At 41.3% G+C, this 11,416-nt stretch overlaps 1 protein-coding gene across 1 annotated transcript in view; it reads right to left on the reverse strand.

The window, feature by feature from the left end:
* Positions 1–10,860, reverse strand: part of LOC142217637 (LITAF domain-containing protein-like) — a 29,078-nt gene extending 18,218 nt beyond the window's left edge. Inside the window, exon 1 of the mRNA XM_075285960.1 lies at positions 10,765–10,860. The gene's annotated coding sequence lies outside the window, so the exon portion shown is untranslated. The remainder of the gene's footprint in view (positions 1–10,764) is intronic.
* Positions 10,861–11,416: the final 556 nt, after the last annotated feature.

Below are 11,416 nucleotides of genomic sequence, written 5' to 3' on the forward strand. Positions count from 1 at the left end.
TTAAGGAAGCTTTCTTCATCCATTGGAAAAGTATACAAACATGACTGAAGAAAGCTCCAATTACTGTTATTTATATTAGATGGAATGCAGACTGAGAAGGCTCAAATTGCATCAGTCATTGTTTGTTTCTCTAATCCTATGATGGAGCGAAGGACTATAATGACGGAAATGAGAACCTGTCCTTGCTGGTCATATGGTAGTGTGGGGAAAACCCACAACAGCAGAACAAGTAATAATCAAGAAGGGGCCACACGGTGGCTCAGTGGTTAGCACTGCAGCCTTGCAAAGATGGGGTCCTGGTGTTCAAATCCCACCAAGGGCAAAAAACCATCTGCAAGGAGTTTGTGTGTTCTCCCTGTGTTTGCATGGATTTCCATCCCATATTCCAAAAACATACTGATAGGGAAAAATGTACATTGTGAGCTCTATGTGGGGCTCACAATCTACATTTAAAAAAAAAAAAAAAAAAGTAATAATCAAGAAATGTTTAACAATGTAGGTGATAACTCCGGTGACATGGAGCAGAGAATACCGTATCATGTGTCTTTATGGTCAATGAATAGGGGGCTTTTATTCTTTTGCTTCTTAGGTATAGTATTAATAACATCTGAAAAGTTAGTAGATCCACAGTAAACTGCATGTTCTGCTTATTATTTGTCATATGGTAATAAGTCATTTGCATGTTTAATAATAGAACAGGCTCACTTCCTCTTCAGAAGAAAATGGACTCTTATTGGTAAGCTTCCAGCACTTTAATGATGCAGCTTATTGAAATGACGTACGGCTAAAAGACAATTCTTCACGTTATAGTTAGAGATGAGCGAACACTAAAATGTTCGAGGTTCGAAATTCGATTCGAACAGCCGCTCACTGTTCGAGTGTTCGAATGGGTTTCGAACCCCATTATAGTCTATGGGGAACATAAACTCGTTAAGGGGGAAACCCAAATTCGTGTCTGGAGGGTCACCAAGTCCACTATGACACCCCAGGAAATGATACCAACACCCTGGAATGACACTGGGACAGCAGGGGAAGCATGTCTGGGGGCATAAAAGTCACTTTATTTCATGGAAATCCCTGTCAGTTTGCGATTTTCGCAAGCTAACTTTTCCCCATAGAAATGCATTGGCCAGTGCTGATTGGCCAGAGTACGGAACTCGACCAATCAGCGCTGGCTCTGCTGGAGGAGGCGGAGTCTAAGATTGCTCCACACCAGTCTCCATTCAGGTCCGACCTTAGACTCCGCCTCCTCCGGCAGAGCCAGCGCTGATTGGCCGAAGGCTGGCCAATGCATTCCTATGCGAATGCAGAGACTTAGCAGTGCTGAGTCAGTTTTGCTCAACTACACATCTGATGCACACTCGGCACTGCTACATCAGATGTAGCAATCTGATGTAGCAGAGCCGAGGGTGCACTAGAACCCCTGTGCAAACTCAGTTCACGCTAATAGAATGCATTGGCCAGTGCTGATTGGCCAATGCATTCTATTAGCCCGATGAAGTAGAGCTGAATGTGTGTGCTAAGCACACACATTCAGCACTGCTTCATCACGCCAATACAATGCATTAGCCAGTGCTGATTGGCCAGAGTACGGAATTCGGCCAATCAGCGCTGGCTCTGCTGGAGGAGGCGGAGTCTAAGATCGCTCCACACCAGTCTCCATTCAGGTCCGACCTTAGACTCCGCCTCCTCCAGCAGAGCCAGCGCTGATTGGCCGAATTCCGTACTCTGGCCAATCAGCACTGGCTAATGCATTGTATTGGCGTGATGAAGCAGTGCTGAATGTGTGTGCTTAGCACACACATTCAGCTCTACTTCATCGGGCTAATAGAATGCATTGGCCAATCAGCGCTGGCCAATGCATTCTATTAGCTTGATGAAGCAGAGTGTGCACAAGGGTTCAAGCGCACCCTCGGCTCTGATGTAGCAGAGCCGAGGCTGCACAAGGGTTCAAGTGCACCCTCGGCTCTCCTACATCAGAGCCGAGGGTGCGCTTGAACCCTTGTGCAGCCTCGGCTCTGCTACATCAGAGCCGAGGGTGCGCTTCAACCCTTGTGCACACTCTGCTTCATCAAGCTAATAGAATGCATTGGCCAGCACTGATTGGCCAGAGTACGGAATTCGGCCAATCAGCGCTGGCCAATGCATCCCTATGGGAAAAAGTTTATCTCACAAAAATCACAATTACACACCCGATAGAGCCCCAAAAAGTTATTTTTAATAACATTCTCCCCTAAATAAAGGTTATCCCTAGCTATCCCTGCCTGTACAGCTATCCCTGTCTCATAGTCACAAAGTTCACATTCTCATATGACCCGGATTTGAAATCCACTATTCGTCTAAACTGGAGGTCACCTGATTTCGGCAGCCAATGACTTTTTCCAGTTTTTTTCAATGCCCCCGGTGTCGTAGTTCCTGTCCCACCTCCCCTGCGCTGTTATTGGTGCAAAAAAGGCGCCAGGGAAGGTGGGAGGGGAATCGAATTTTGGCGCACTTTACCACGCGGTGTTCGATTCGAACATGGCGAACACCCTGATATCCGATCGAACATGTGTTCGATAGAACACTGTTCGCTCATCTCTAGTTATAGTTCTACAAGTATAGTTACATTGTAACCAAACAGTCCAATTTACAAGGCTCAATAAACAGGTAAAACTGAGAAGTTACATATTAAACTACATAGTTTTACTCTGTGGGTGTGTTCATTGTACAAATGACCTCAAATACAGATCCATGTTTATCCTGGAATGTTTCTCTGTATATGTTAGTATTTACAAGACAGGTAGGTTTGCATATTAGACTCCAGGTTCATTTTGTTCACTATTGAACCAATTACATGAACCAGACATACTGTAAAATGGAAAATATATGGCAGCACTTCACTTCCAGTATGGATCATTTATGATTTGTATGTTCATTCCAGGCAGTTTTATTACTTTTGGCACATCTTGTGTTACACGTGTTTGAGCTCCAAGACGTCCCATCTTGACTGTTTACAAATTCTTCACATTCAGGATGCAGTCATGTCACACAAACCATAAAAAATGTATGAGATTAGAAAGAAAAAGGTCTGTTTAATCCAGAAACAAAACCACTCTGGTTCGCAATAGGCTGTATCTAATATTACAGCTCTGTCCTCTTCACTTAAAAAGGGCTAAGCTGTAACGTAAGAGCGTTTTTTGAATCTCATATAAAACCCTATAAGGCACTTTAAAGGGAAATCTGTAATCAGAAAATAACCTACACTACTGTTTGTGACATGTTTTTATGTTAAACATATCCTAAAATCCTGCAGTTTTCACACTAGCTACTAAGCCTATTAAACCCTTCCTGTTTTGTGCACTGTGCATTATCCTGTTCACTTCTCAGTAGTCATATCATCACAGATTTGGTTACAATAAGAGGTAACACCTCTATTGCAGGATCTAATGTTCACAATAGTTGATCACAGTTTAAGTCACAGTTTATCTGCCATTTTACCTGTACAATACCCTTTTCACAGATTACAGAGAACATCAATGTGGGAAATTTATCAAGACTGGTGTTCCTTATGCCAGTGATAGTTCCTTGTGCGTTAGGCTGCAGATACACCTAATTTATTACGGGGCACATGTCTCTTATGTCTAATGCACACCACTAAGTGTGCAGGCCAAGGATTTCCCAAGAAGTCATTCGATACTCTGTTCCGATGATTATGAACACGTCCTATCCTGCTCCACGTCATTGGAACACAACAGATCGGAAGCCCCAATAGAGGTGAAGGCATTACAGACGGCACATAGATGACATTAAGATGTCACTCCATGTGTCATCTGAGTAAACTCTGCTGCAAAACCAGCTCCCCCTTGGATGGCACACTCGGACACAATTTGGAATATTCGGGTCAACTGGGCTTGCTTTGCCTATTTCTATTTGCAATGAGCTTTGCCACTGTGTCCATCACATGACCATAGATTGGCTTTTATCCACTGGAAGTAAATAGGGAATAAGAACAGGTGGACACCTAGAAACCATATATTTGAAAGCAAGGTATATTGTAAAATAGTATAACTTTTCATAAAAAATGTATATACATTCAGGCCACACATGGGCAATGTACGACCCGTGGGCTATATCCGGCTCTCTGACTGATTCAGTCCGGCCCGCATAGCTTGACTAGGGAGGCATGTCTTAGTGCCACCAGGACAGTGAAAGAAGATGTAGACATATGTGGTGTGTGTCCTAAGGTCCTGAGAGGGGAGGGGGGGATGTGAGATGCAGGGTGGAGAGTGTGTGTGTCTGTCTGTGTGTCTGTCTGTGTATCTGTGTGTGTGTGTGTCTCAGTAACCTAGGGGCAGAGATGGAAGAGGAATGTTACACTGGGGCAGAGATGGAGGGAGGGACATGAAACTGGGGGCAGATGGAGGGGGGACATGAAACTGGGGGAGAGATGGAGGGGGGACATGAAATGGTGCAGATGAAGGGGGATATGAAACTGGAGAGAAATGGAGGGGGAACATGAAACTGGGGGTAAAAGAGGGGGGCACTTAAACTGGGGGACATTAAACTGGGGACAACTGGAGGGGGCACTAAACCGTTGAGGTAGCTAGAGGGGGACCTGTCTGCCTCTAGTTGCCCCCAGTTTAATGTCATCCTCCAGCTACCCCTACGGTTTAATGTCCCCTTCCTGCTTCCTGAGTTTAATGTCCCCCTCTAGTTGCCCCCAGTTTAATGTCCCACTTTATCTGCCATTAATTTATTGTTCCCCTTCAACTACCCCCACTGCTAAAGTTCCCCTCCAGCTGCTCCAGTTTCATGTCCCCCTCTATTTTTCCCCAGTTTAAACTGGGGCACCAAGAGAGGGACTTAAGTGGGGCATTTAGAAGGGAACATTATAATGTGGGGACATATAATGTCCGGGTGACTGTAGGAGGGTTATACTTTGTGGGGGCACATGGAAAGATGATTGAGAATTGGTGGAGTCAACATAGAGGTGGGTGGAGCTAAATTTGCCACGGCACACATAGACCTCTAGAATAGTTTCAATTTTTTATGCGGCCCCATGGGGAAATTAATTCCCCACCCCTGGTCCAGGCGGTCCCTCTCTTGTTCTGCAAGGACATACCAGTACGTACTTGAATTTTTCAGCAGCTGCATGAAAACTGCAACACAGCTGAAGCTCCCCTAGAGCAGGAAGGGATGTTTTTTTTATGATCCCTGCCTTCCCAATCGCTGTGTACACAGTGCTCAATGAGCACTGTATACACAGCTATAGGCGCCACCATGATGCGGCTTCCCACTGCCATGGTGGGCACGTGGTCCGCCGGGGATCAGAGACTGTTAGTGCTACTTGGTCCTATAGGACCTAGATCAGCTCTAGAGTTATAGGCAGGAGGCTGTATTCCTCCTGTAACTGAGGCTATATGTTGATGCCCAGGTTACAGGGGAAATCAGCAGGGAAAGGAAATGGAATGCCCTCCTTTTTTTTGTCTATATTTTCCTGGATATAAAAAAAAAATTTAAGAGCGTGTGTCACCAAAAAAAGACTCAGAAATTAGTTGAATAACGCAAATGATAAAAATGTTATAGCCTTCATAACCGCACATACAAAAAAAACCAAAAATGTGTCTGGTCGTGGACCAGAAATTTGCCCAGCACTGAGGTGGTTATGCTATCCTAAAAAATAGGCGCACCTGCAAAAAATATGGGCAAAAAAGGGGAAGATGATACATAACCCCCGATGAGTATTGGGCATGTCACTCTTACTGTAAACAGTGTCTGACATGGTTTTGTAAATCAGGTACATTTGTACTTTATATTGTATGCAAATATTAACATACATTATTTATTATAATGTTTTACTATTGCATATTTTATGTCCCTACATTTTATTATTCAATAAGTAGCTCCTGAACAATAGATCTGTCAACAAACACAAAAACGGCTTGCCAACAACAGTAACACTATAACACAAAGCATTACTTGTTACCAACATGTTGGATACTAAAAATCCAGAACACGTATCATTAGGTTTCGTTGTCCTCAGGCAAACTATAATATATTAAAGGAGTATTAACGAAGTTTCATAACACTAGTACTACACAGCATGACAAATCTATAGGCATTAGTGATATGTAATTATTTTTTCCAGCATGGTTCCTTCTTAACCCCTCCCCACTGGTGGAATTTTTTGAATTTCAATTTTTGGTTTTGACTCCCCACCTTCCTATCTCCATAGCTTTTTATTTTTCGTTCACATTTTTCGAGCCATATGAGGGCATAATGTTTGTGGGACAAATTGTTCTTCATAATTGTACCATTTATTATTAAATAGAATGTAACGGAAAACTGGAAAAAAATTCAGAATTGGGCCGAATTGGAGAAGTACATTTGTGCACAGTTTTATTTACATTTTAACCCCTTAACATGACATCATCAAAGGTCCTTTCGCCCACGAGGATTTAGCATCTACCATTTAGCCTTTACCTTATCCTAACAAAGTTTGTTAATAGCACAACACTTCAGAAGCATAGCAGGACATAGCGTAAGCTATCCAGGATGGCGGGACAGCAATGTAAAATCGGGATTGTCCCGTCGGATCTGGGATGGTTGAGAGCTATAGTAATACAGCATGGTGTTAGTTCTATCCTATAGCTCACCCATTGTCAATGGTGTCGCGCAATGGCATGGTGTACCACAAAGTTTTAATTATGATAATATTGTAATATATGCCAAACAAGTAGATGTTTTGGTGCAAAATATTAAAGGGGTTTTCTGAGCAAATTTTTTTTTTTTTTTTAAAAAGGTCTATTAGTGCTATTAATGGGATGATTAGTGTACCCAAACACTGTTAGCAGTGTTTTGAGTGATTTCTGGGTTTCTCTGGGAAAGCCTAGCATCTTCTGCATTTGTTTACATGGTGTAGCTTTTTGCCTGCTTACTTAATGCAATGCTCCTTCTCTTTTGTGACTCTGCCAGCACACTGCAGTCCCGACACTATGTTATAGCCTTCACTCCATCCCTACTGCGCAGGCGTGGGCAGCTACTTCACTCTCCCACACTTAAATATGAAGTGTCAAATTCAGTGCAAAACCAGTACTCTGGCTCTTTTGCAGACGTCACAGGAGGAAGAAGAGCCGTTCTCTTCAGAAGGAAGCCTGGACAGGAAGGAGATAGGTAGGTATGATAAGGTGGATGGGAAAGAAGTAGTAGTGTTCTGTTTGCATAAATGGGAAAATAGATCGTCACCAAATAATATGAGTAAATATAGGTTTTTGCTTAGTTATATCACTTAGAAAGTGGGTGGGGAGGTTTTTTTTTTTTTAATGTAGATTGTGAGCCCTATATAGGGATCACAATGTACATATTTTTTCCTATCAGTATGTCTTTGTAGAATGGGAGGAAATCCACGCAAACATGGGGAAAATGTACAAACTTCTTGCAGATGTTGTTCCTGGTGGGATTCAAATCCAGGACTCCAGCGCTGCAAGGCTGCAGTGCTATACCACTGAGCCACTGTGTTTCCCTGGGGAGGGTGTTTTGATTAGTGTAGGGATTTAATTTTATCCCGGACAACCCTTTTAGGTTATTAGTGCTAAAGGGCCCCTTCACACGGCGTAAGCGCTCGGCTCATTCCGAGCCATACACGCGAGCGCTTCTAAACACTTCCCATTCACTTCAATGGGAGCGCTCGTAAAGCCGGCTTTACTCGCGCTCCCATTGAAGTGAATGGGAAGTGTTTAGAAGCACTCGCGTGTACGGCTCGGAATGAGCCGAGCGCTTACGCCATGTGAAGGGGCCCTAAAAGGAATCTTCACCATCCAAACTGCCTTTAACCCCTTAACGCTAAATCACGTACAATGTACGTCAGGGAATGTGGTTAGTTCCCGCATTCCCACGTACCTGTACGTGATAGAGATCGCACGGGCTCAGAAGCAGAGCCTGTGCGATCTCCATGGGAGGCCGGCTGTATCTGATAGCCAGGCTTCCCCTGTAGCAGCAGGGACAGTGATTGCACCGACACGTGTATTGCAGTCTGTAGTTAGTATAGAACCAGCGATCCTCTCTGATCGCTGGTTCTAGTGTGCTTGCAGCACAAATAAAAAAATGTAAAAAAAGGTTTTTTTAAAAAAAAAAAATAGTGTGTAAAACAAACAAAAAAACAAACAGTTACATTTCTTGTAAATCTGGAAAATCGCTGTTACACTTGTAAGCCTTGTAACGTCCAAAATAAATTAAAATACAATCAAAAGATGATGCCAATATAAAGCAGAGATATGGGAGATAATATTTATTACTGTATTTGGATGGTATAACTATCTGCCTGAAAAGCAGAGAATTTCACATTTTGAAAATTGTAATTTTTTTTCCAAATTTCCATCAAATTTCCTATTTTTTTTAATAAGTAAATACAACAATATTGATTAGTGTTTACCACTAACATGAAGTATAATGTGTTACGAGAAAACAGTCTCAAAATCACTTGTGTAAGTTAAAGCATCTCAAAGTTATTGCCATTTAAAGTGACACATGTCAGTTTTGAAAAAATAGGCCTGGTCCTTAACATACTTTTGGGCTGTGTCCTTAAGGGGTTAAACCACTTGCATATGCTGTCGTAGGGCCATTTAGTGACGTAGCAAACCTTTCTTGTATCAAAGGTCAGTCTTGCTGTTGAGAAATTCCACATTTATTCCATATAACCTCCATATATAGATTTGATTATTCATGCTGTACACACCCTATACAAAGCATACATAGATAAAGCCTGTGCATATATAGTATGTCATGTCCATGATCTCTTATACAGCTCACACATATCCATGAGATTAATACCTAATATATCTGATGCTCAGTTATGGTAGCATTATGTACTTTTTCGTTTCTTGGAATCACTACCCATGGGACAAATCAATTTTTCTATTTGGGAGGCAACACTGGGTAGCGACCACAAAAGAAAATCCAGGTGTGGCCCTGTCCTAAGAGCACTAAATAGTTTATTCACTATGACTACTACTAGTAGGTGTTATTTCTTTCTGGGCAAAGATTTTGTTTTATATCCCTACTTAATCACATGTTGGCATATCACATATATGTGTTGTTTGCATTGTTCACACCATATGTACCCATTCATGTGAATGTGTTTATTAATCAGACAAAAGTGTTTTGTTTTGTTTTTTTAACAGACCATAAAAACAACAGAAGAACACCCTTTTTTTTCACTAACGCTGATGCATCACGGATGTATCACACCAATGAAAGTCTATAGGTCTGTGAAAAAAAACAAACTGATCCTGGACCCAGAAACATAGAAGATATAGAAAATAAAAAAAAAGACTGATCTTCTATTCACAGACATGAAAAGTGAATCAACCACACACATCACACTACCCACAATTGAGCAGAGTGAGGTTCTGTTTGAAAATAGAAAAAAACCTCAAACGTTCACAGATATGGATGTGTGAATGAGGCCTAATACTGTAAAGTGAATATGCATAAATGAATTTGTAGATCGAATTCACCAGCTTGTTGTCTATGCAGAGTGATACAAATAGTATAACATAATATTTGTCTTCTATGCTATTAAAACTTCCATTCTTATCTCTTGCTGCTGGTTAGCATGGTGCCCTTGCAACTCTACACCAAGCACTTAGTGCCGATTCCAACCTAGCTACACCCCTGACAGTAGACTTCTTGATATAATAATGTATAACAGTAAAATGAATCCATTTCCAGTCTAACACAATATACCACTTCCTTTTATTTGTCCTTCTACAGCTGCTAGTCCTCCATAGTAACTAATAGCAATGTGTGTTACTGTAAGTCCTAATCCCATTTGTTTGTGGTTTCTTGCTGGAACCCACACAACAATTTGCTCTTACGTAACTTTATTTCGATCCAGTAAAAAGTCATAAAACTGTAATCGTGCTTCGTGTTGTACACACCCTGTACAATGTATACATAGATAACCCCTGTATTACATTTATCTCCTGTCCACGAGCCACCTTACGTTGGTACAGACTCTTACATTGCTCACACAGATCCTACAGATCACTACCTACTACATTTCATGCTCAGTTATAGTAGCGTTCTGTATACAGAGTTTCTTTAATGACTTTTTTTAATTCCTATACGTTTAACCCTTCCATGACATCTATAACAAGGTAAGTGAAACCACAGCCCTTTATATTGAGCGAAGAACAAAGCAGAAATAAAAGGTGTGCACTTTATTCCTAACAAATCCCACAATTCCGGAACATCCAGTTTATGGCTGGATATTCTTACAACATATGGGAAGTTTTCAAGTGCCTACTTAAGAGGGTTGTTCAAGGGTAAAAAAAAATAGCTAAAAAAAATAGATAGCCATATCGACTTAGTTCAGTGTTAAATATTTCAGCACAAATAATGGATAGATAACCTCCCAACTTGTATACAGCAGGCATTGCAAAGACATGTTTAACACGTGTCCATGATCTATATGATAGGTTATTCGCTTTGTTTTAAAGCCTAATAGCTATTGTTTTTTTTAGCGTATACATTCATGAAGTCCTTGCCAGTGCTTAGAATATAATTCACAAGTATTATTACAAGGTAGCAAAACTGTATACTATAATCATACTAATATGCTATCACTAGACACACAGTCATACGATACTCACATCTCTAAAAGGTTTAATAAATAAACATATATTTTAGCTAAATATTGATGCGCATTAAGAAACTGGAGATCGATTTAGTGTAAATACAATAAATATCCATCCAAAGTCTACAAAAGAAGAAACAACTCACCAGCAGATTGTGTAGACTGCAGCTCAGGAAGGACTGGATATTCTTTATGAGCCACACAAGAGTGGAAAGGGAGTGTGATTTACTTCAATGTGATGTCATTACTGGACGACAGCCCAGGATGAACTCTGTAGCTTTTAGTCATGACACTTATTAAATTAAATATGACGTCTTTTAGCCACATGACCTCTTATCCTGTGATTATTTCTGAAGAAACAAGTAATTATCTCATTCTTCAAGATTGTGATGTGGAAAGCAGGGAATACAAACAGAATGGAAATGCAATTTAGATAAACTTTGCTTATGTATGAGTGGCTGCTGTCCTAACAGGGAATTTCTCAACTCTTCCTCTGAAAAGTTACTACTTACACTCTTGATAATAATAAAAATAAAGTGAGTTCACACAGGCTGTATCCGCCTCAAAATCCTGACCACAAAGACAGCTCCCATTGAAATCAATGGGAGCCGGTCAGTTTTTTTTTCTGGGAGCTGTTTGTTCTGGCTCCTGAGAAAAAGAACAGATATGCTCATTCTTCAGGCCGATTCACCTTCCTGAAGACACTCCCTCCTAGCTGGGCCTAATTCGGAGCGGAGTGCGCAACTGGATGGCGGTGCACTGAACAATTCATCTGAATAGGTTTTTAAAGCAAACCGC

Source organism: Leptodactylus fuscus, chromosome 8, assembly GCF_031893055.1.
Source record: "Leptodactylus fuscus isolate aLepFus1 chromosome 8, aLepFus1.hap2, whole genome shotgun sequence".
Lineage (NCBI taxonomy): Eukaryota > Metazoa > Chordata > Amphibia > Anura > Leptodactylidae > Leptodactylus > Leptodactylus fuscus.